The sequence below is a fragment of the Talpa occidentalis genome, unplaced genomic scaffold, assembly GCF_014898055.3.
Source record: "Talpa occidentalis isolate TD23 unplaced genomic scaffold, MPIMG_talOcc4v2.1 talOcc4.7, whole genome shotgun sequence".
Taxonomy (NCBI): Eukaryota; Metazoa; Chordata; class Mammalia; order Eulipotyphla; family Talpidae; genus Talpa; species Talpa occidentalis.
This window is the reverse complement of record NW_023605083.1, coordinates 37,556,787-37,578,190: the sequence shown is the minus strand read 5'-3', so window position 1 is coordinate 37,578,190 and position 21,404 is coordinate 37,556,787. Positions and strand designations below refer to the sequence as shown.

The 21,404-nt window shown below is 45.2% G+C and overlaps 1 long non-coding RNA gene across 2 annotated transcripts; it reads right to left on the bottom strand.

Annotated features, from left to right (window-relative positions):
* Window positions 1-1,070: 1,070 nt before the first annotated feature.
* On the bottom strand, window positions 1,071-21,378 carry LOC119230514 (uncharacterized). Of its 2 annotated transcripts, XR_008549442.1 has the most exons (4): window positions 21,207-21,378; window positions 17,655-17,826; window positions 2,792-2,850; window positions 1,071-1,953 (listed from the first exon to the last, which is right to left on the bottom strand). It is a non-coding gene; the product is annotated as an uncharacterized LOC119230514 (long non-coding RNA). The 2 variants fall into 2 exon arrangements; XR_005121772.2 differs by lacking the exon at window positions 2,792-2,850 and having other exon boundaries at window positions 1,072-1,953.
* Between the last annotated feature and the right edge of the window lie 26 nt (window positions 21,379-21,404).

The following is a 21,404-nucleotide window of genomic DNA, read 5'->3' as shown; positions in this document are numbered from 1 at the left end:
TTTTTGTTTTCCTATTACATTTTCCTCCATGTTCACTTGGAGTAGTCGAATATGTGGCTCATTCTCAGAGCCCAGGGGAATCCGTCTCACCTTTTCCCCATTTGCTGACCTTCCATTGCCCTTGAGGGGGCCCCCGGGCTGGGCCTGGACACTTGCCTAGTTCATGAGATGCTGTCGGTTCTGTAGTTTCCTCCCTGGGGAGTTCAGGGCCTGGAGTTCAGGAAGCATTTCCTTCACCTGGAAGTCATCACCATGAAGTTGTCACGCGCTGTGCCTTTCTCTGTGTCTGTCTATCCTGTTGCTAGTGACCCTGTGAAGTGGCCTTTGGGAAAGATCAGAGGGCTGAGGTGGTACCTCGGAGGTAATGCTGGTGCTGGCTCTCAGCGTGGATAGGATCCTCCCTGTTGACCTCAGGGCTGGACGTGGGGTGCCCCACACAGCCAGGTCTTCAGCTTTCCTGTCCTATACATCTGTCTTGCTGTATATTTTCATTTCCTGTGTATGCAGATATGTGTATTTACCATTGTTCTGGGGAGGGGGGATAGTGGTGTTCGAAACAGAACTGTATTTTTGCCTTTAAAATCCAAATATAACATGAATAAATGCGCCCTATCTTTGTAACTGCAGGTCATTTCTTTTCTGATTTAAGGGGCAGGTGGGCACCAATGGAAGATGAGTAGATATTGGTGCTGGTGACAGATGGAAGCTTTGGGAGGTGGGGTGGGGAGATGTTGAGGAAATGAGAAGCTGACTGAATTCTAGGGGTTACTAAATCTCTGCTACACTCCCAGGCTTCCCTCCTCTTGTTTCTAGAAGTTGGAAGTATGGACACTCTTAGGGCCTGGTTTCTTCTTAGGACTTGGAACTTACTCTGTTAAAAGGAAATGAGGTTTGTCTGGCAGAGCTGATCATGCTAGACATGCCTCATTTCCTTCGCTGGCGAAGTTCCCAGGCAGAGAACGTGGCTGCTGCCTTGTCTGGACTCTGGGACCTGGGCCTTGGCTGTGAGGTATGATTTTCATGGGAAGTTACAAGGTCGATATAATACAGGGTAGCAAGGGGCACAAAACTGGCCAAGGACAGTGCCTAAATAGTTTACCGGTCACACACAATTGCAAGACCTCTTAGGTTCAGAGAACAATAATGGGATTTATTTAACAAACAAGGAAAAAAAGAGTCACTGAGGCCACAAATGGCCGCTTACCTCATCTAAAGTAGTGTCCAGTATTTTAAAGTCCTGAACACAAACGCTCCCAAGATGGCATCTTCCCGCCACTGCAGACACAGAGCACATGGCAGCCAGACAATAGGCTGGGATCCAACTCATGAAGACAGCAGAAGACGCAACAGGAGATACTCCCCAGAGCTGCCAAGATGCCCCAGCACAGCACCAGACAATTGACACTCAAAGCAGTAGCTGCAGCAGCCAACTGACCAGACAAACGGCCACACTCACGCAGTTCAGCGAGGTTCCTGCCTCTGGGTCTTTGCCTTCCCTTCCAGGCTGTAACAGCAGCAAAGCTGGGAGCAGTTTCAGTTGCTTGGCTACTTGCAAAGCCTGCGAACTTTTCTTCTCTGAGGTTGGCTGCTGGAAGCCTCTCCATGTCCTTCAGAGGCCCTCAGCAGCCTTCCGGAAGATTGGCATGGTGGGGGCAGAAATGGCTGCTCCCGGAATCCCCGAATATCCGAAAACACTGAACTCCCGAAAGCAGAATCCCGGGGGCTGCTTCACTTATATTTCTTATCAGTCTCCACTTCCATGGATATGTTGTTTGTGTTTCGCCTGTGGCATTCATCCTCACCAGCACCCCTGTCCGGGGGGCACCATCTGTAACAGTCTTTGGCCCCTCATTATAAATAGACCAGAAACCTGAGGAACATGGCTCTCTAAGGACCTCTTCACTTGAACAAGATGTGTGCCAGGTCAGCAGGTGGGGGCAGGGCCTGAGAAAACTGCCAAGAGGAAGCCATATCAACAATGATAGTTACTTTTGGATCTCCCTGCCTTCCCACTTGCTGTATGACTCTGGGAAAATCGATGCCGCTCTCTGGGCCTTGGTTTGCTCTTCTGCTTTATGACTTGCTCTCAGAATCTACCCTTTCCTCCCTTCCCCCGTGGGGAAGTGCTTTGGTCTTGGATTTTCTCTTGTCCCAGAAGCTAACCCTTTGTGTCATCTTGAAGGAACAGCAGGATTCCCCCTGCCTGCCGCCCCCTCCCAGTGCTGCCTTGATCATGGAGATTAATAAAGCTCTCTGCCTGGTGGGGATGGGCTGGAATGTCTTGCTGCTGCTTCTCCTGCCTGAGAAGCCCTCCAGGATCAGCAGATTCCTCTCACCTCCTCTTCCCCTTCAAAACTTGGGCTTCCTGTCATCCCATAGGATCTGAGGGAGAAGTATAGGAGTGGGGACAGGAGAGCTGAGCCTCTGTTTCTGGGGAAAGGAGGCAGGATTAAAGGTGGTGTAGGAGGGGCCTCCCTGCTGGTGCAAGGGGTTAAAATGCAGCACTGTGAAGCTCCCTGCAGCCACTGCAGCAGGAGTTCCATCCCAGGCCAGGGAGGTGACCCACATGGCGCAGCAGACCTCTACTGCCTTGCCTACTGCTCCCCTCAGCAGGGTATTTCAGTCAGTCTGCCTGTTCTGCTCCCCACTCTGTCTCTTGTGAATCCTCTCACCCCCCCCCACCTCTGGCCTGTACCCCAGTTCTTGTATGCATAAAATAAATCTTTTTAAAAAAGGTGGTGTAGGAGCCAATTCTGTACCCACACTCCTTCCTACCCTGGGATTTCCTTACCTGAAGAAGGCTCTCTGTGGAAATGCAAATCGAAATCACTATGAGATACCACTTCACACCTATTAGGGTGGCGATTATAAAAAAAAAAAAATTAACAAGTGTTGCTAAGGATTGGAAAAACTGGAATCCCTGTGCATCGCCAGTGGGAATGTAAAATGGTACATCTCTTATGAAAAATGAATGATAGGATGATTCCTCAAAAAATCAAACATAGAATTACCATATGATCCAGCAATTCCACTTTGGGGTGGGATTTCAAGGAATTGAAAGCAAGTACTAGAATATTTGTACACTCATGTTCATAGTTGTTCACAAAAACCAAAAAGTGGAAATGATCCAAGTGTCTACTGATAGGTAAACAAACTGTGATGTATACATACAATGGCATATTAATCACTTAAAAAGGAAGGAAATTCTGACACATGCTTCAACATGGGTGAACCTTGAAGACATGCCATCAGGTGAAATAAGCCAGTCACAAAAGGACACAAGGGGGGAGGCACTCCCTGATGCCCAGGGGTTAAAGTCTCAGCGTTATCAAGCTATCGCCAGCCACTGCAGCATGAGTTCGATTCCCGGCCAGGGAGCTGACCCATATGGAGCAGCAGACCTCTCCTGTCTCACCCGCTGCTCCCCTCAGCAGTGTATTTCAGTAGATCTGCCTGTTCAGTTCCCCACTCTCTGGTGAATCCTCTCACCCTCCGCACCTCTGGCCTACACCCCAGTTCTTGTATGAATAAATAAATAAAAATAAATCTTTAAAAAAAATAGGACACATGATTCCACTCACATGAGGTACCTAAAGTGGTCAAATTTATAGAAACGGGAAGGAAGGTGATGGTTGACAGGGGCAGTGGGGAGAGAGGAATGAGGGAGGATGAAGAGCAGTGTTTAATGAGTGTAGAATTTTAGTTGGAGCTGGGTGGGTGTGATGTGTGCTCAACAACATGAATGTACTTAATGTCACAGATCTGTACACTTAAAAATTGAATTAAGTGTGTGGAGAAGAAGCCTGGACTCAGGTAGGATCTTAGGACAGGGGGGCAAGAAGGCCTATTCCCACAGTGCCCACTTGGTTCTCATTGACTGTTGGTAGAAAGAAGGGGTTAAGCCTGAGGCTTCTTAAAAGAAGAAATGACAAGTAGGAGCCAGATTACATCTGGGGATGAAAACAGTCAACTACACATGTTCTGTCTCCATGGGAGGAAGGCCGTGGGGTGTCACGAGAGCTAGGCAGAGTCCTATGTTAAATCCTGGTATTTAGGGGCCTCCCTGGTGGTGCAAGGGGTTGAGACGCAAACTATGAAGCTATCTGCAGCCACTGCAACAGGAGTTCGATCCCCAGCCAGGGAGGTGACCCACATGGCACAGCAGACCTCTCCTGACTCGCCCGCTGCTCCCCTCAGCAGTGTATTTCAGTGGATTCACCTGTTCTGCTCCCCATTCTGTCTCTGGTGAATCCTCTCACCCCCCACACCTCTGGCCTATACCCCAGTTCTTGTATGCATAAATAAATTTATTTTTTTTTAAATGAATCCTGGCATTTAAGGGGTGGAAGGGACACTGGCTTTACAACTTGGTGTTAGCAAGGATGGGAGGACCTTCACCCCCATGTTGCTACATTAGTGCGACCTTTCTGGGAGTGAACTGTAGAGAATTAGATCTTTAAAATAGACTATAATTTGACCTCACAATTTAGCTTCTTGGAATTTATCAAAATAAAACAAGCAAGTTCATGTGCCACAGTGTTTATTGACCTTGTGTTGCTTATAACACTGAAGACTTAGAAGTCACCATCAACAGGGGACTATGCGAAGTGAAAATGAGGTACATCAAAACAATTAAGTATTATGAGACCATAGAAAATGCTGAAGAAGATCTATATTTATTGATTGAAAAGAGATCTAAGGGAGAAAGCAAACTACAGAATGGAATTTCCATACAAGGTAGGGGAATGTATGAATAATTTAGTACAGAAGTTACTCTAACTGTGAAAGCAGATGCATGAACAATAAAACTAAGAAATGATCTTCCCTTCTCTGCACAGACAGTGCAACCAAGCTTCCGTTCTGGGGTAATACCTTTAGTGTTTCAGAGATTGCCTGAGGGCCTTTTACTTTGTTGGCCCCATCGAGAGAACAGCTTTGTGGCACCTTAGGGAGAAGACTTTTCCTGAAAATCCCCCAGACTTGGAAGGGGAGGTAGGGGCTTCATCCCACAGATGGAGGCCTGTGCCCTGTTCACATGAGGTGGGAGATGGGACATGGCATGTTGTGGGGATGTCTGTACAGGCTGGTCGACTTAGGCTGAGGAACTCCTAATAATTCTCTCACAATTAGAAAAATAAAGTTAGGACATTTCTTGCCACTCTTGAGAGCAATGGAACTGTCATGCCTGATAAACTTGTGTAATAAAAATGTTAAAGAATAGAAAGAATGGAGCCTCCCTGGTGGCACAAGGGGTTAAGCACCGCTCTATGAAGCAATCCGCAGCCTCTGCAGCACAAGTTCGATCCCCGGCCGGCCAGGGAGAAACCCACATGGTGCAGCAGACCTCTCCTGTTGTGCCCGCTGCTCCCCTCAGCAATGTATTTCGTCAGCCTGCCTGTTCTGTTCCCCGCTCTGTCTTTGGTGGATCCTCTCACCGACCCCTCCTGACATCTCTAGCCTGTCCCCAGCTCTGGTATGCATAAATAAATATATCTTTTAAAAAAATTAGAGAGCCTCCCCGGTGGTGCAGCAGTTGAGCTCTGGGTTGCGAAGCTGCCCGCAGCCTCTGCAGCGCCGGTTTGATTCCTGGCTGCTCCCGGCCACCGGAGGAGGGTCCCACATGGCACGCAGACCTCTCCTGCCACCCACTGCTCCCCTCAGCAGTGTACTTGGGTCCTTCTGCCTGCTCTGCTCCCCGCTCAGGCTCTGGTGAATTTTCTCACCCTCCCGCGCTTCTGACTGTACCCAGTGCTTGTATAAATAAATCTTTAAAAAAAAAAATTAGAATGCCTTGTCTCTGGAGAGGCAAGATTGGTCTGAGGCATCTTATCAGGAACCTATGAGGAGCGTGAGCCCAAGAGAAAGTGAGGCGGACCCTTCTGCCCATGGATTTTTGGTTCCAGAATCTAGGAGCCCTGTTGTGGAAGGAGACCCTGACATCTGGATTTTGGCACAGACACAAGCCTGGAGCTATCATAGACTTGTTTCCGGGTCTGATGTGAGTGCCAGTCAGGCTATTTTCTTGAACTTGTTTCCTGCTTGGGAGGCATGTGCAGGAAGGGTGAAAACCAGACCATGACCAACAAGAGTGCACACTTCTACCTTTGACTCCTCCTCACACTTCTACCTTGGACTCCTAACCTGCTGTATACCCAGCCCTGCGGCACCCTAGTCAGCTCCACGGCCTGGACAGCCGGATCTTCCTGTACTAGAGCCTTGCACAGGGTGGGCCACTGGAGGCAACCCAGCCAGGGACTTGGGCCATTGGCAGGGCCTTCCTAATGCTCCTTTTCTGTGAAAGTGTTCTGTTGCTATGACTGCAGTGACTTTGGTCTCCCATGATGACAGCAGCACAGGAGACAGGCCAGTTCCAAGGCTCAACCTCTGCGGTTCCAAGTTCCCCAAAGGCAGGTCTATAGTGAAGGAGGGAGACAGGGAAGGAGCAGGCCAAGCCGTGAACTGCTGCAGAGTTGTAATTCCGAACATGGGTTCTCTCCCAATGGGCATGCCTGGCACTCCCCCGCCTGCTCTGTCTTGTTCATTATAATACGAAAAACTTAGGCTCAGGGAGGTCGGGTGATGTGTACCAGCTCACACAAAGTTAGCGTCTGACCCAGGCCTCTGGAATCCCAAGTCCAGGGCTCTGGCGCTGGATCACAATCCAACCAGTCACCCAGCTCTCTACAAACCGTGGGAGAAGGGCTGGAGGCTGAGCTGTGCCCTGCCCCGCTCCAGAAGATAAGCCCTCACTGAGTCTGGCCTCTGCAGCCAAGAAGCACAGGCTAGACTCCAGGCTTTACCCAAGAGCTTGGTTTTCATTTTGTTCTCCTTTTACAGTTTTTGGTTACTTGGCAGCTCCTTATGGGAGATTTGAGGGAGAGGTTAGTGCTGAAATCATCCATGAGGATGTAGGAGGCCTGGGTGGGTCTGAGTGCTGGGAAGTGAGGCTCCTTCCGGCTTCTGGAAACAACAATCAGTTCCTGGTTCACAGACAGCACAGCTCCTTTATACCACTGCTCAGTTCTGTCCTGCCCTAGACCAACCCCTGGTGTCTAGGATGCTCTGTACAGGGCTGTGGGGACCCACGGGAGAAGGAGGATCAGGCAGCTCTGCTGAGGCTAGACTTCTGCCCAGCTTTCTGTTTTCCTTCTTTGAGCCTCTTCTCCCTCCCACCATACACTCCAGAAAGGGCAGCTGCCACATCATTCTCAATGTTCCCAAATGTTGTTAGCCAAGGAGGGTGGTGACTGGAGTTTGGCCCAATGATTCATATTTTTTATACAGAGTGAACCAAGAGCTATAAAAAGCAGGTCATAGGATTTAACTTGATCAGACACTAGCTTGTAATGATTTATGTTTCACAGAGTTCGCTCAGGTTCACTTGGCGACTGATTTGGTCTGGCCAGTAAGCTTGGCCCTGCTGACTCCCCTGCGCCTATGGACAAGCTCCCTCTTAACCTGCCCTATCTTGCAGGCTCACTGCCCACAACCTCCAGCAGACTGTTTCAGAGCTTTTCTTTGTGGAAAAGCCTGCCCAGGCCTTTCCCTGGCCCCTCAATAACCCTGAAGTGAGGAAACATATAATACACGTAGTAGAGGGAGCAAAGGAAGCCCTGAACTAGCAGACCAGAGTTGACTTCCTGGGTGACCAAGGCCAGATTATCTCTGGTCCCCATCTGGAAATTGGTTTATCCTTCAGAGTTAACCAGCATGTGATTCTAGGAAAAGTCTTCAGGGTGTTTTTGAGTTGTGCTCTTCCAATCCCCAATGCGTGCTTGATGTTGCTGCTGGGACGCCTAAGACAGGACTCGAGGCCAAAAACAAAGGTCCTCTTTGTCAATCCAGGAAACCAGGTAGGGGGAAGAAGGAAAGGAGAGGCCCCTCAGGGGCATGGCCTGGAGGTGAAAGGGGACTAGGTCTTTGCTGCTAGTCTCCCTGGAAGGCCCTGTTGCTTTTCCCCCTTCACAGCCTCACTGAAATACACTGCTGAGGGGAGCTGTGGGCGAGGCAGGAGAGGTCTGCTGAGCCATGTGGGTATCTCCCTGGCCGGCCATGCTCGAACCCGCACTGCAGAGGCTGTGGACAACTTCACAGCGCTGCGCTCAACCACCTGCGCTACCAGGGAGGCCCTCAAAGTTTATTTTTCTGGCATATGGAAGCACTGGATTTTTGTACTGATTGTACTCAATAACCTTGCTAATTTCTAACAATTCTTCTACATTCTTTTGGACTTTCTATGTATACTATCCTATCACCTACAAATGATGTTTCTTCCTCCCCAATCCTTATACTTTTTTATTTCTTGACTTACTATGCTATTTAAGATCTCTACTATAATGTTAAATAGAAGTAGTAGAGGGAGGCATTCTTGTTTATTCTAAATCTTGATCTGTAAAGGAAAACCCCTACTATGTCACCATTAAGAGTGATATGTGGGGCCTCCCCGGTGGCGCAGCGGTTGAGGTGGCGCAGCGGTTGAGCGCTGGGTTGAGTGCTGGGTTGCTAAGCTGCCTGCAGCCTCTGCAGGGCCAGTTCGATCCCCAGCTGCCAGTTTGATCCCCAGCCGCCCGTTCAATCCCCGGCCACCGGGCGAGGGTCCCACATGGCACACAGAACTCTCCTGCTGCCCGGGCTGCTCCCCTCAGCAGTTTACTTCGTCATTCTGCCTGTTCTGCTCCCGCTCTGGCTCTGGTGAATTCTCTCACTCTCCCGCGCTTCTGACTGTACCCAGTGCTTGTATAAATAAATAAAAAATAAATAAATCTTAAAAACAAAAAACATGGAGCTTTAAAAAAAAAAAAAAATTCAGGGCCTCCCTGGTGGTGCAAGGGGTTTAGCACTGCACTATGAAGCAATCCAAAGCCTCTGCAGCATGAGTTCAATCCCCAGCCAGCTAGGGAGCAACCCACATGGCGCAGCAGACCTCTCCTGTCTTGCCAGCTGCTCCCCTCAGTAATATATTTCAGTACATCTCCCTGTTCTGCTCCCCACTCTGTCTTTGGTGAATCCTCTCACCCCCCATACCTCTGGCCTGTACCCCAGCTCTTGTATGCATAAGTAAATCTTTAAAAAAAAAAATTTACTCCTTCTTGACTTCTGTCATTGTTATCATGCATTTTAATTCCACATATATTTAAAATCCCACAAGACATTATTTTTATTATAGTTTTATATAGCTAGTATCAACTTGAATTTATCCATATATTTACCACTTTCATTGCTCTTCATTCTTTTCTGCTTCTCCAAGCTTCTATCTGGAATTATTTTCCTTATTCTTACACAATATTTTCAGTTTGACACAACTGTAACAGATTTTCTCGTATTTTGTTTGTTTGTGAGAAATGGCCATTTTGGGGTTTCCCTGGTGGCGCAAGGGGTTGAGACGCAACCTATGAAGCTACTTGCAGCCACTGCAAGCACAAGTTCGATCCCTGGCCATAGAGCAATCCACCTGGTGTAGAAGACCTCTCCTGACTCACCTTCTGCTCCCCTCAGCAGTGTGTTTCGGTCAGTCTGCCTGTTCTGTTCCCCGCTCTGTCTCTGGTGAATCCACTCATCCTCCCCCACCCACCCCTCACCTCCGGCCTATACCCCAGCTCTTGTGTGCATAAAAATAAAACAAATCTTTTTTTTAAAAAAAAGAAAAATGGCCATTTTTCACTTTTGTCTTTGATAAAATTTTTAGAATGGAAAATTTCAAACAAGCTCAAAAGTAGCAAGACTAATATAATGAATATCTGTATGTACCATTTCACTTCAACAATAACTACCACGTATTCAAGTTGTATCACTATACCTGCTCCCACCCAATCTCGGATTCTTTTGAAGCTAATACTTGATGTAATATTTCATCTGTAAATGCTTATGTGTCTATACTAAAAATTGTATACTCTTTATTTTTAAAGATTTATTTTATTTTTATGCATACAAGAGCTGGGGTACAGGCCAGAGGTGCGAGAGGAGGGGTGGTGGTGGGAGGATTTCACCAGAGACAGAGCGGGGAGCAGAGCAGGCAGATATATTGACATACCCTGCTGAGGGAGCAGCGGGCGAGTCAGGAGAGAGAGGTCAAACTTGTGCTGCAGAGGGTGTGGATAGCTTCATAGGTTGTGTCTTAAACCCTTGTGCCACCAGGGAGGCCCAAATTGTATGCTCTTTTTTAAAGACACAAATATAATAATTAGGTATGCAATTCCTTAATATCAAACATTCACTCTTCAAATTCCTCAAATTATTTCATATATTTTTATTTATATATATTTTTTTTAAAAGCTACTAGTTTTATTTTATTTATTTATTTATTTTTTAATAGAGGCATGTTTTTATTTATTTATTTGTTTGTTTGTTTGCTTGTTTGTTTATACATGCACTGGGTACAGTCAGAAGCGCGGGAGGGTGAGAGAATTCACCAGAGCCAGAGCAGGGAGCAGAGCAGGCAGAAGGACCGAAGCACACTGCTGAGGGGAGCAGCGGGCGGCAGGAGAGGTCTGCGCGCCATGTGGGACCCTCCTCAGGTGGCCGGGGAGCAGCCGGGGATCGAACCGGTGCTGCAGAGGCCGCGGGCAGCCTCGCAACCCAGCGCTCAACCGCTGCGCCACCTGGGAGGCCCTATTTATATATTTTTTGAATCAGAATCATACCTTCCTTCTTGAAGAATGTTTTCACTGGCGGTAGAAATTGAGTTTGGCAGTTATTTTCCCTCAATTACATTGTCTACTGGTTTCCATTATTTGTGGTGGATTTCTTCTTATTAGCTGCTTGGATTTCTAGGACTTCTTGAATTCCTGGATGTTGTTTTTTCATTTTGGAAGGTTTTAAGTCATTAGCCCTTTAAGTTTTGGTATTATTCCATCCTCTGACTCTTCTGAAATTTGATTTTTTCATGTGTAGCTCTTTTCAACATACCTTTCATGAATTGTCCCTCTGTCCTATATCTTTCACATTTATCTCGCTCCACATTTATTTCTGACTATTTTTTCCTGATTAACTTTCCAGTTCATGAAATTAGTAAGCCTATTTATGATTTATGATGTTGATTATTGTATTTTTAGTTCTTGAATTTCCATTTTTTTTATTGTCCCCAATCCTCTGCTGAAATTCTCAATTTTGCCTTTGAACATGTAAACATAATTATTTTAAAGTAAATAACTTTAATTGTAATCCCAAAATTTGGAGCCCCAAGCATGCTACTGGAGTGTTTCTGTTGTCTGTTATTTGGGGTGGTTTTCATTTATGTCCTATTGTTTATTCGTGGGTCATTGTATTTGCAAAACAGAAAGCAAAAATTATTTATAGCAATAATTTGAGGCTGAAGATATCTTTCTTCAGAAAGGATGTAAGTTTGCTTCTGCCAAGTTTTTGGAAGTCACTGGCCTGTCTGTTTCTGATTCACTCTTATTTATTTTAACCCAACGGCTCTTCATGTTGGCCATCCCTAAAATCCAATACCTGTCCTGTAAAAGAAAAACAGCCATCTGCCTCTTGGTCATACAGTCTAGCATTGACAAATACCTCCTAATCCTAGGTAAAAAGTGGTTCCAAACACCAATTTATTAACTCTTTTATGCCTCCTAGCAGATTTGTTTTACATTTTCCAGTTGTCCTCAGTAGGAAGACTGCGCCAAATTGTAAGAGGTGAAATTTTACTCCTGAGGCTCAGTTTCCTCAAGATAAAGACCTTGATATGCCTGCTGTATTTGGCAATATGGAAGTCACCAGTGACCTTGACATGAGCAGACTTTTTGGAATGGCAGAGATGAATGTCAGGTTGGAATGGTTTAGGAGTGAATGTGATGAGTAGAAATAGCATTTCAGGGGGAGGGTTACTCTTTTTAGACATTTGGTTATGAAGGAAAGCAGAGAAATGAAGTGGAAGGTGAAAAGGGATCATGTAGGTCAAAAAAAAAATTTAGAGTGAGAAATCCTGGCCTTGCTTGTATTCTGATGGGAATGCTTATGTTGATGTACATATTTGCCATCCTCACTGAAAGGTCTAATTCATACCGAAAAGACAGATAACAAGTTGGCTTTCTATGTCTGCCTCCTAGTAGTATTTTAATTAGTGTGAAGCAGAGATCCAGCTCCTGAAGTCCAGCTCTAGCCAGCCTTCATCACATCCATAGCCACTTCTATTTCTTCCTCAACTCACATCCATATCATCCTTGGCCCTAGACCAAAACCCTAAACACTTTTACCTGCTCCGATGCTCCTGACCTGGATTCCTGCCATTAAGATCACCAGTTTCCAGACCTTCCTATGTGGAGTTACCAGAGTCATTCTTAATATTCACATTATTATTGCCAGGCACCATTCTAGATGTTGAGAGCTCTACAGAGCAAAATTAAATATGCTGCTTTCCCACTTAGTAACACTTCTTGGCTCCCCATTTTTCTCCGGCTATAACTTTAATTTCTACTTGTCTCTGCAGCCTCCCCCTCCCCGGCACTCTATTCCCTTTCCAAAACAGGCTGCTATGGGAAGTAAGGCTGGCCTGTCTGGGAAAGAGATGTTTGGGTTGGGGAAGGCGGGGGTTTTGGGTGTCAGAGTGTGTCTGTCCAGCCTGGGACAGTGGTCCCAAGGGTACTCCGTGCCTGGACAGGCCCTGTTTACCTTGGCTGGGAGTCTCTGGGGCAGCATTTAAGCCAGAACTCCAGTTCCAGGGAGACAAAGGTAAGAGCAGACATCCTGGACTGGTGAGCCAGGGCTAAGCTGTGCCAAGGCCTTTGTTTCTGACTTGGAAGAGGCTTCGGATTTCTGTCTTTTTTTCTAAGAACTTGGATGTACCATGTGGGCACTGCAGTGGCCAGAATCAACAAGAAAAACAATACCCTGGAGAGAAACCTACTCCCTTAAGTTATAGGATTATGGTGCGTGCCTGTCAAAGTTTCCGTGTCTGTCACATGATTATACGTCTCTTTGTATTTCTTATCTGGGTATGCCTGTGTTCCATTGTCCCCATCTGTATACCTGTTTGTGTTGTATGCTGGGAGAGAAAATGGGGGCACATATATTGTGTCCTGATTCGTGAATTAGTGCCTGCCTGCCTGCTTATGCTGTGTGCCTGTATATTAGCATGCATGTCTGCATCCTGAGTCTAAGTGATATTTGTTTTCATGTGTTTTGAAGCCTGTTTATCTGTGTTTAGCCCCAAATTTCATGACTTCTTCCACCCCAACACTTCTCCTTCACTCCACTTTAGTCACTCCCTCTTGTGCTCATGGCCTGAATCTCAGCATCAGTGAGAAGGGCTCCACCTCAGAAATCTCAAAAGCCAGTGTTTCATGTTCTGACCTGCCCTCTGCTCTGCTCTCTCCAGTTCTCTTACACTCTTACTCTCACCACACTTGTCTTCTACCTCACTGGTGCCTCAAGCTTGCACAGCTCCACATCCCCTGCAGCATTGACCTTCAGGTGTTATCATTTCAACAGTTCTCTCCTCACCACCATCAGTGTCCTAACCTTCTCCTAGGTTTACCCCAGCCAGCTATTCCACAATGATGTATTTGAGCTTTGCTTAAGAAAAACTGTAAACAACGGGGTGGATAGGTCTACCTAAAATTCATCACCTGGAACCATAGCTGGGAATTCCTCTACTTGATATAAACTGCCTCCCCTGGGCCTCCCTGGTGGCGGCAGGGGTTAAAGCACAGCACCGTGAAGCTATCTGCAGCCTCTGCAGCACGAGTTTGATCCCCAGCCAGCCAGGAGGTTACCCACTTGGTGCAGCAGGCCTCTCCTGCCTTGCCTGCTGCTCCCCTCAGCAGTGTATTTCAGTCAATCTGTTATAGGACAGGGGGAGGGGCAGCCCAAACCCCGCAAACCTGCCTATTCTACATGGGTTCTGCCATCCGCCGCATCAACACAAAACATATAAGACTTTAATGGGAAGGAACTTTAATAAAACTAGGAAACAATACAGGTAATGCAGAGTCTAGTTTCTAAATGAAGCACCCAAAGTTACCTGTCCCCTCGTGGGTAAAAGTCCATCCAAAAGGGATTGGCCCAGAGCAAGGCCCCAAAGCCTGCCACAAGTCTAAAGCATCTTCCAGTGGGGACCCACAGCAAAGGGTCAGAAATAACCAGACAAGCCCGGAAGGAAAAGAGCAAAATCAACATCAAGATAAAAGCTGCCATTGTCACCTCCCCACGGGTCTCACCCACATCTGTGTCACCCAGTCCACGACCAAAAGACAAGCGCAGTTTCTTCACGTGTCTCTAGGCTCCATGCGCCTCCTCCAGGTCTCCTGGCTCCATTCTGCTTCCTTCCTCAGTCTCTTCTGCAGCTTCTCTTCTTCCTGCTCAGCTCCACCCTCCCTTGGGTGGGGCAGGGAACCTCCCCCTTTCCTGGGGACCACCCTGTTACAAATCTGCCTGTTCTGTTCCCCACTCTGTCTCTGGTGAATCCTCTCACCTCCCCTACCACCTCTGGCCTGTACCCCAGTTCTTGTATGCATAAATAAATCTTAAAAAAACAACAACAAATAACTGCCTCCCCTCTCCTATTCATAGCTATCTCCCCCACCCCCAACTTTATCCTTTGCCTCCACCCGAAGTACTGTGGTTGATCTCAACACAAAGACATTGCCTCACAAGAAAACACTTTAAGGTCGATGGGTGTGAGCATCTTCTATTTCCTGTCCCCACCCCCCTCCAAACTTGTTTGTATATAGCTCATCAACTTTTCCTGTACCTCACAAGATATTCTTCCTCACATCCAAAGCTAGATCCCTCCAGGAAAAATCCATCTCAGCTCCGTTTTGGCAGTACTTCTGTACTCATTTAAAGGAAAGTGACAGAATCCTAATCCTCGCCAGTTTGAGGAGACAAAAAGGGAACCTTTACCAGCTCACACAACCAGGATTCCCAAAGTTGTATTTTGGGGAATACAATCTTTGGTATTGTATTCTTGTATTCTCTGGCAGTTAGATCCAGGAGATCATGCGATGTCTCCTGGATAATGACACAATTTTTGTGCTTCAGTTTCCTCATCTGTAAAATGGGATATTAACAGCCCCTACCAGGAGGAAAAGCCATCAGAAACCCAGATAGCATTCTTGGTGGCTCTCATCTCTTTTTTATATAAATGACTAATTTCATTGTTTCCTCTGCAACCTGATATTCTTTGTTCCTGAGTCACAAAGAGAAAGTTGCCACCTATAATGCCTCAGCATATGAGTTAGAACTGGAATATTTTTATCTTAATTCTTAAAACTTGAAGGAAAGAATCCATTTGTGTAGCTGGGGTCAGTAATCCATCGCTGTGCCATTCAAGTACAGTGGGAAGAGAAATATCTGATTAAATGTGGCTCTAGCAGGACTACCCCTGAGGACAGCTCGAGCACTACAAGAAGAAAGGGGAATTGGGAGTCAGCCAAACACCCTAAAAAGCTGTCCACTGCTACTGGAGAATGGGTGACCCTGGTCTTCTCTATGTGTAGGAATAACATGGGGAATGAGACTGGAGCCTTCCCCTCAATGTGGATAAAGAACAGTCAAACCTTCCAGGTACATAAGTTTATTCTTTCTTCTATGCCTTAGAGTCCCTGGAGGGTGGAGGAAAGTAGCATGGGGAAGGAGATCAGAGATGCTATTTAAGAAAAAGGACAACAGTGGGAAATCCCTGTGGAGGAAGTACAGAAAGCTGCTGGGGCTCGTTGAGGCCTGTCTTGCAGATTCCATTTGCACAGATCCCAGATCAAAGGGGTGCTGAGCAAAGCCTCTGGAAACCACAAGTGGAAACAAGCCATGGTGTGCGGAATGGGACTTTACAACCCTGGTTTCCCATCTGAGCCCCAGACTTGTGGGAAGACCCCTTTCTGTGTAAATAAGGGAGGTGCTGGCCATACACACCATGCGGCTTTGGGTCACAGAGGCTGAACTGGTCAGCAGGATACACACAGGAATTTCAGGAATCAAGACCAAGTGCAGGATTACAGAGGGACCAGACATCTACCATGTGGTGGCACAAGAGCAGATTCCAAGCCCATCTGTTCTCACCGAAGCAGGAGTCGTCTCTCGCTCCCCAAATGACTAGTTTTAGATTTTATTTTCACTTTCTGTATTGATTTTCTGATTGTATTAAGAAACATAAATAAGAACACAGCTTTCACTTTTTAACATAATAGTGATAATAGTAACAATAGCAAACTCTTAGTGCTTATTATGTGCCAGGCACTGTTCTACGTATTTTATATGTATTAACTTATTTAATCCCCATAACTTTGGAGGTAGGTACTAAGATTACCCTTATTTTACAGATGAGGAGACCAAGGCACACAACTGGTAGTGACACAAGGGATTCTGACCCTGGCAATCTGCTCTTAACCACTCTTAGCACCACTGCTCTCACGCTAACAGTGTGTATTGCTTAGACACTTTTGGAAGCAAGAAATAGCCTTCCACAAAGTTATTTCAAAGAAAGAAGGTGTTATTAAAAGATAAAAGTGGAGCTAAATGAAAGAGATGGAAGCTCAGAAATCTAAAAACAGGCACCATGGTGCAGTCAGGACTTTAGGATTCTGGGAGTGAGGCAATCTAGGGCCCCAAGGTCACTTCTATAGCCTCAGCAGCAAGGTGGAGTACATTCAAGGCTCCCCATTCAAGTCCCTTCATTACTTAGCATTTTTCAGGTTTCTGCTCCATGTCTGCCTTAAACACCGACTTTTTTTTCCCTCAGTTCAATGTCTTTTTTCTCTTTCATCTAAAGCTGCATCAGAATTCTGTCTCACTCATCTCATGGCCTCTGGCTCCTTTCATCTGAAACTTTCAGTTGTTCCAACTCCTAAGTGCCAGATTTCTCCACATTTTCAACGTCATAATTCTGACAGAAAGGAGGCCATCTTTTTGAGACAGTTCAGGCTGTAGGAGGCTGGTCAGACTATAATTTGTCTGTTCTTGAGTATAATATCTTCTACGTCTTATTCAGTCAGCTCAGACCAGGAATGCAATTAGTATAAAACACAGTTACCTCCAGTCACCCTTTTAGGCAGTGAGGCTATGTCCTCAGAAGGGGTCCTCCGTGACGGGCATGTGGAGCTTGGGTCCTGTCCCAGTATCACATTCTCAGGCTTGAACTATTCTCTGCCTCATGGCAGCCCCTACCCTTACCCTCCTAAGGAGAGGGCACTTTCCCCTCTCTTTCTCTAAGTTCTAGAAGTCTGGACTTGTCCATTCCAGTGAGGACAGCAGGTGTAGTCACTGATTCAGACATTGAATCAGTGGAAGGGAAGGGCCAGGAGTCAGCAGAACTGAGTTCTTATAAGCTTGGGACTCATGATGAGACCTCATGGGGCACTTCCTCTCCACTCTCTTGTCTCTGTGATGGGACTTTTCAGTATTTCCTACCAGCCTACAGTAGGACCACGCAGACAGAGTTGACTGCTGCTCACCCAACAGTTATCCACTGTGTTTATTCCATCTCTTCTTCATTGCTTGATGATCTGCAATTGGGTTTGGATGCTTAGGAAAGTAATCCCTTCAAAGTCCCAGGAGGGTTACTTCTAAATGTTCAGGTCAATCATGGTAATTCTATCCTTTGTGCCACTGGTGACTTTGACAACAGACCCATGACACTGCCTTGGCCAGTGTATTAGTGAAAGGGGAAGGGATTCTGAAAAATGACTCTGATAAAAATTAATCTTTGGGGACAAACTCACCTTTTGATTCCATGGCCAGGGCCAGCCACAGCAGTCTCTGAAGAAAACAGGTTATTCTTGGGAAGTTACAGGAAAGCATATTTTGTTCATGGTCAGAACAGGTGGCTTTCATTCAAGTTGGGTATGCAGAAAAGAGAAGATCCTTCATCAGGAATGACATGGGATTCCTGCCCTGGAGTAGAAGGTGGGGATTAAAAAGGAGATTGAGTTAAAAATCTCTAAGTCATGATCAGCCATGGGCAAATAGAATTGTGTGATAATTCTCCTGATTTTCCTTTACTATCATGTTACTTTCACCCCATTTTGCTACTTAAATATTGACCCAGCCAGCTACATCTTTTGCTCATAGGACAGAACATCTGTCTCCCCCTACACCTCTCCTCTTTGCTAACTAGTTAGTACCAGAAGCCAGTTTTAAAATGGCAGTTTTTCTATGGACATCCTGCCCTCTAGTGGATTATGGAGATGGATGATAGCAAAGTGAAAGTCTGGGAATGACTGCTTTCTGGAAGGGGACGTAATCAGGAAACCGGATTTCCTTTGGGGTCTTTCTAGGCTGTTTGTTCAGCAGAAATCAAGTTTAGGGGGCAATGACCCAGCTTGTGAGCGTGGGACTGGTGGGAAGCTGCCTGAAGAATACAACTGCCTAATTTAGGGGTTAGACGTTGCCTGCCTGTTTGAGTTTATTTATCCACATATAGAGAGAACTCATGTTGAGAGTTAAAAAACAAAATTTCCCTGACATATTCATCTTTAACAATTGCCAAAGTGTATCAACTTGTTAATAAGGAATTAGTAAGATGACAAAAGGTTATGGAAATTGACAGATTATATATAATTAGGACACAGAAGATTTACATAAGAAGCTAGTTTAGGGGAACAAAACCTCCCTACCTATGTGGAGATTGCATTTCATTGCATATGTTAACAAAAGGTCATTTCAGTTCAGTTTCCATTACAACAGAAGAAACAGATGAAAAGGGTTTTTGATACCGGGGTTTGATCTCAATCAGAGATTAAAAATACATTACATCTAAGAAGCAAATCATCTGTGACTGCTCTATCTGTAATGCTGGTTTCATTTCTCAAGAAAAGCATCTGATGATCTGATGGTCATGATGCATAAACCAAAGACATAGCAGCAAAGAACAAGTTTTGACTTAAAATAGGCCACCTGGTATCAGGGATTTTCTCAAGCAGTAGTCAATGCAAATATACTACAGTTTACACTCCTCACCCCAACCCCTGACACCTTTTATCCTTTAGTTTAGAGGTTTGTTTGTTCTTTTATATTTAAAGAACAAGTTTATTAGGGAAAGGGACAAAAGAGTAAAAGACTTGCATAGACACAAGCAGGCAGGAAGAGCTGTCCCAGGAGGGACAGGTTTGCGGAGAGAGGCCCGCATGGTTGCAGGCAGGTGGCCTTGAAAAGGGCTGCCTCCACTGAGGGAGGTATTTTTCCTCTGAAATTAGAATGTGCAAAGATTAAATTTTTTCACATAAGTTAAATTTTCAGATAACTGACCTTTGCATCTTTAGCTATGCGACTTTTCTCCTTGAAATTAAAAATACAGGGCCTCCCTGGTGGCGCAGGCAACCGGTTGAGCGCAGCGCTGTGAAACTGTTCGCAGCCTGTGCAGTGCCGGTTTGATACCTGCCTGCCTGCGAGAATCCCACATGGTGCAGCAGACCTCTCCTGTCTCTCGCGATGGTCCTCTCTGCCTGTTCTGTTCCCTGCTCTGTCTCTGGTGAATCCTCTTAAACACCCCCCCCCCGCATCTCTGACCTGTACCCCAGTTCTTGTATGCATAAATAAATAAATCTTTAAAAAAAAACACAAAGGTTAAAAATATAGAGTTAAAAAAATATAATAAGAGCTTGGAGTCACTAGGTTGGAATCACTTCTGATGGAAATCACCACAAAGCGTTTATAGTACTATTAGGCTCAAGGCCCAGATATTTTGTAACACTTTCTCTGGTATCCTAAAATTCATATACAATGTAATAATTGCATAATTAAAATTCATGTAATGCTTGCTATATAGGCATAATAAAAATAAATTCATTTGTTACAAAATATAGTAATATATACTTAAATATTCAAATCCTTGGGCATTAGTAACAAAGGCAATAAAGCAATGAGATGCTTGCATCTATGTATAATGAACAAGTTTAGATTTAATAGGAGTCATAACAATTGATGCCATGAAATAGGAACAAAGATGTATGTGACACCAAACTAAAACCTAGTTTTAAGTAACTATGGCAAAGACATCTTTGTATAAGCAAAACAGGAAAGTAATCTTTTTTTAAATATTTATTTATTTATTTAATATTTTATTTTATATAACTCTTACATCATTTTTCATCTTTGTACAATGTATGCATTTTCATTTTGGTTATATTCCCCATACAATTGCACCCCCCCCTTATTTTGACTCTAGTTCTTCCTCTCCCACCCCTTCCTAATCCCCCCTCCCCAACCAGTGTGTCTCTGGTTTATAGTTGCTTGTTGATTTTGATTATTACTTTGCATTGATTAGTCTTTTTCCTGGTCTCTTATTTAGGTTTTCTAAATTCCTGCTATGAGTGAGACCATCGGTATTTTTCTTTTGCTCAGGAAAGTAATCTTAATTGGAAGCAGAAAAACAAGTAGTAGATAGAGAAAATGAAGGTATATGCTATTGTTGAAAATGAGCTGGGCCTCCTTTTCCAGGAAGGTGTTGGGATTTTCTATGTTGTGTCACGGCATGGTAAAGTGAAAGAATTTCTCAGAAATCATACACCGACTTAGCTATCTCACCACATACTGGAGCAAACATTTAGATTCTAAGGTTTTCTATTTTTTTATTTTTGCATAGAAAATTGGGGTGTAGGCCAGAAGTGTGGGGGCGGGGGGAAGGGGGACTGCTGGGGGATGCTGAGTAGATTCACCAGAAACAGAGAGGGGAGAACAGGCGGATCCACCTGAACACAAGCTGAGAGGAGCAGTGAGCAGGACAGTAGAGAACTGCTGCGCCATGTGGGTTAGCTCCCCGGCCCAGGGGATCAAACCCAAGGTGTGGTGGCTGTGGTCCGACTGTGCCGCCTTTAGCCCCTGCGCCATCAGAGAGGCCCGCTACAAATATTTTTTAAGTTTATATGGGATGGAAAAAAAAAATTCAAACTAGTCTATATTGATGAAATTCATTCACATCTTAACACTTTGGATCTATTAATTAAAAAAAATATGGTTAAAAGTCTATTAATAGGAGTCTCAAATATACACATTTATATTTGGTTTCATTGCTTTTCCAGTAACTGCACAATTGCCCGAAACAGTATGAAACTACCCAGTGGGAAAATTTATAAATAATGTAGCTCTTTCCAAGAAGTGGGTATGCAAATTCTAAAGGGGCCCCAAGCTTTTCATATTTAGATCCACTAAACTGTGTTTTGGCTTCAAAGCATTTTTTGCTTATTTATGAACTTAGCTCTTCCTGCAGATGTTGCCTAGTGTTTTCTGGTCTCATGTATTAATCTCCCCATCAAGTACTACAAATTCAATCCTACCTTTAAATCTAAGCAGTTAACTGCACAGAATGAGAGCAAAATGTCCAAAGGAGCGCTTCTCTGCAGAAATCTTCCTTTAGGAAGAAAAGACTACAGAATTCGTAGAAACAGCCGCAAAACTTCCGATTATTGACAACCCCTCAAGGCTCCGCCCCTCACGTATTTACGTCCCTCTTCCGCCTCCAGACCGGGAGTCGG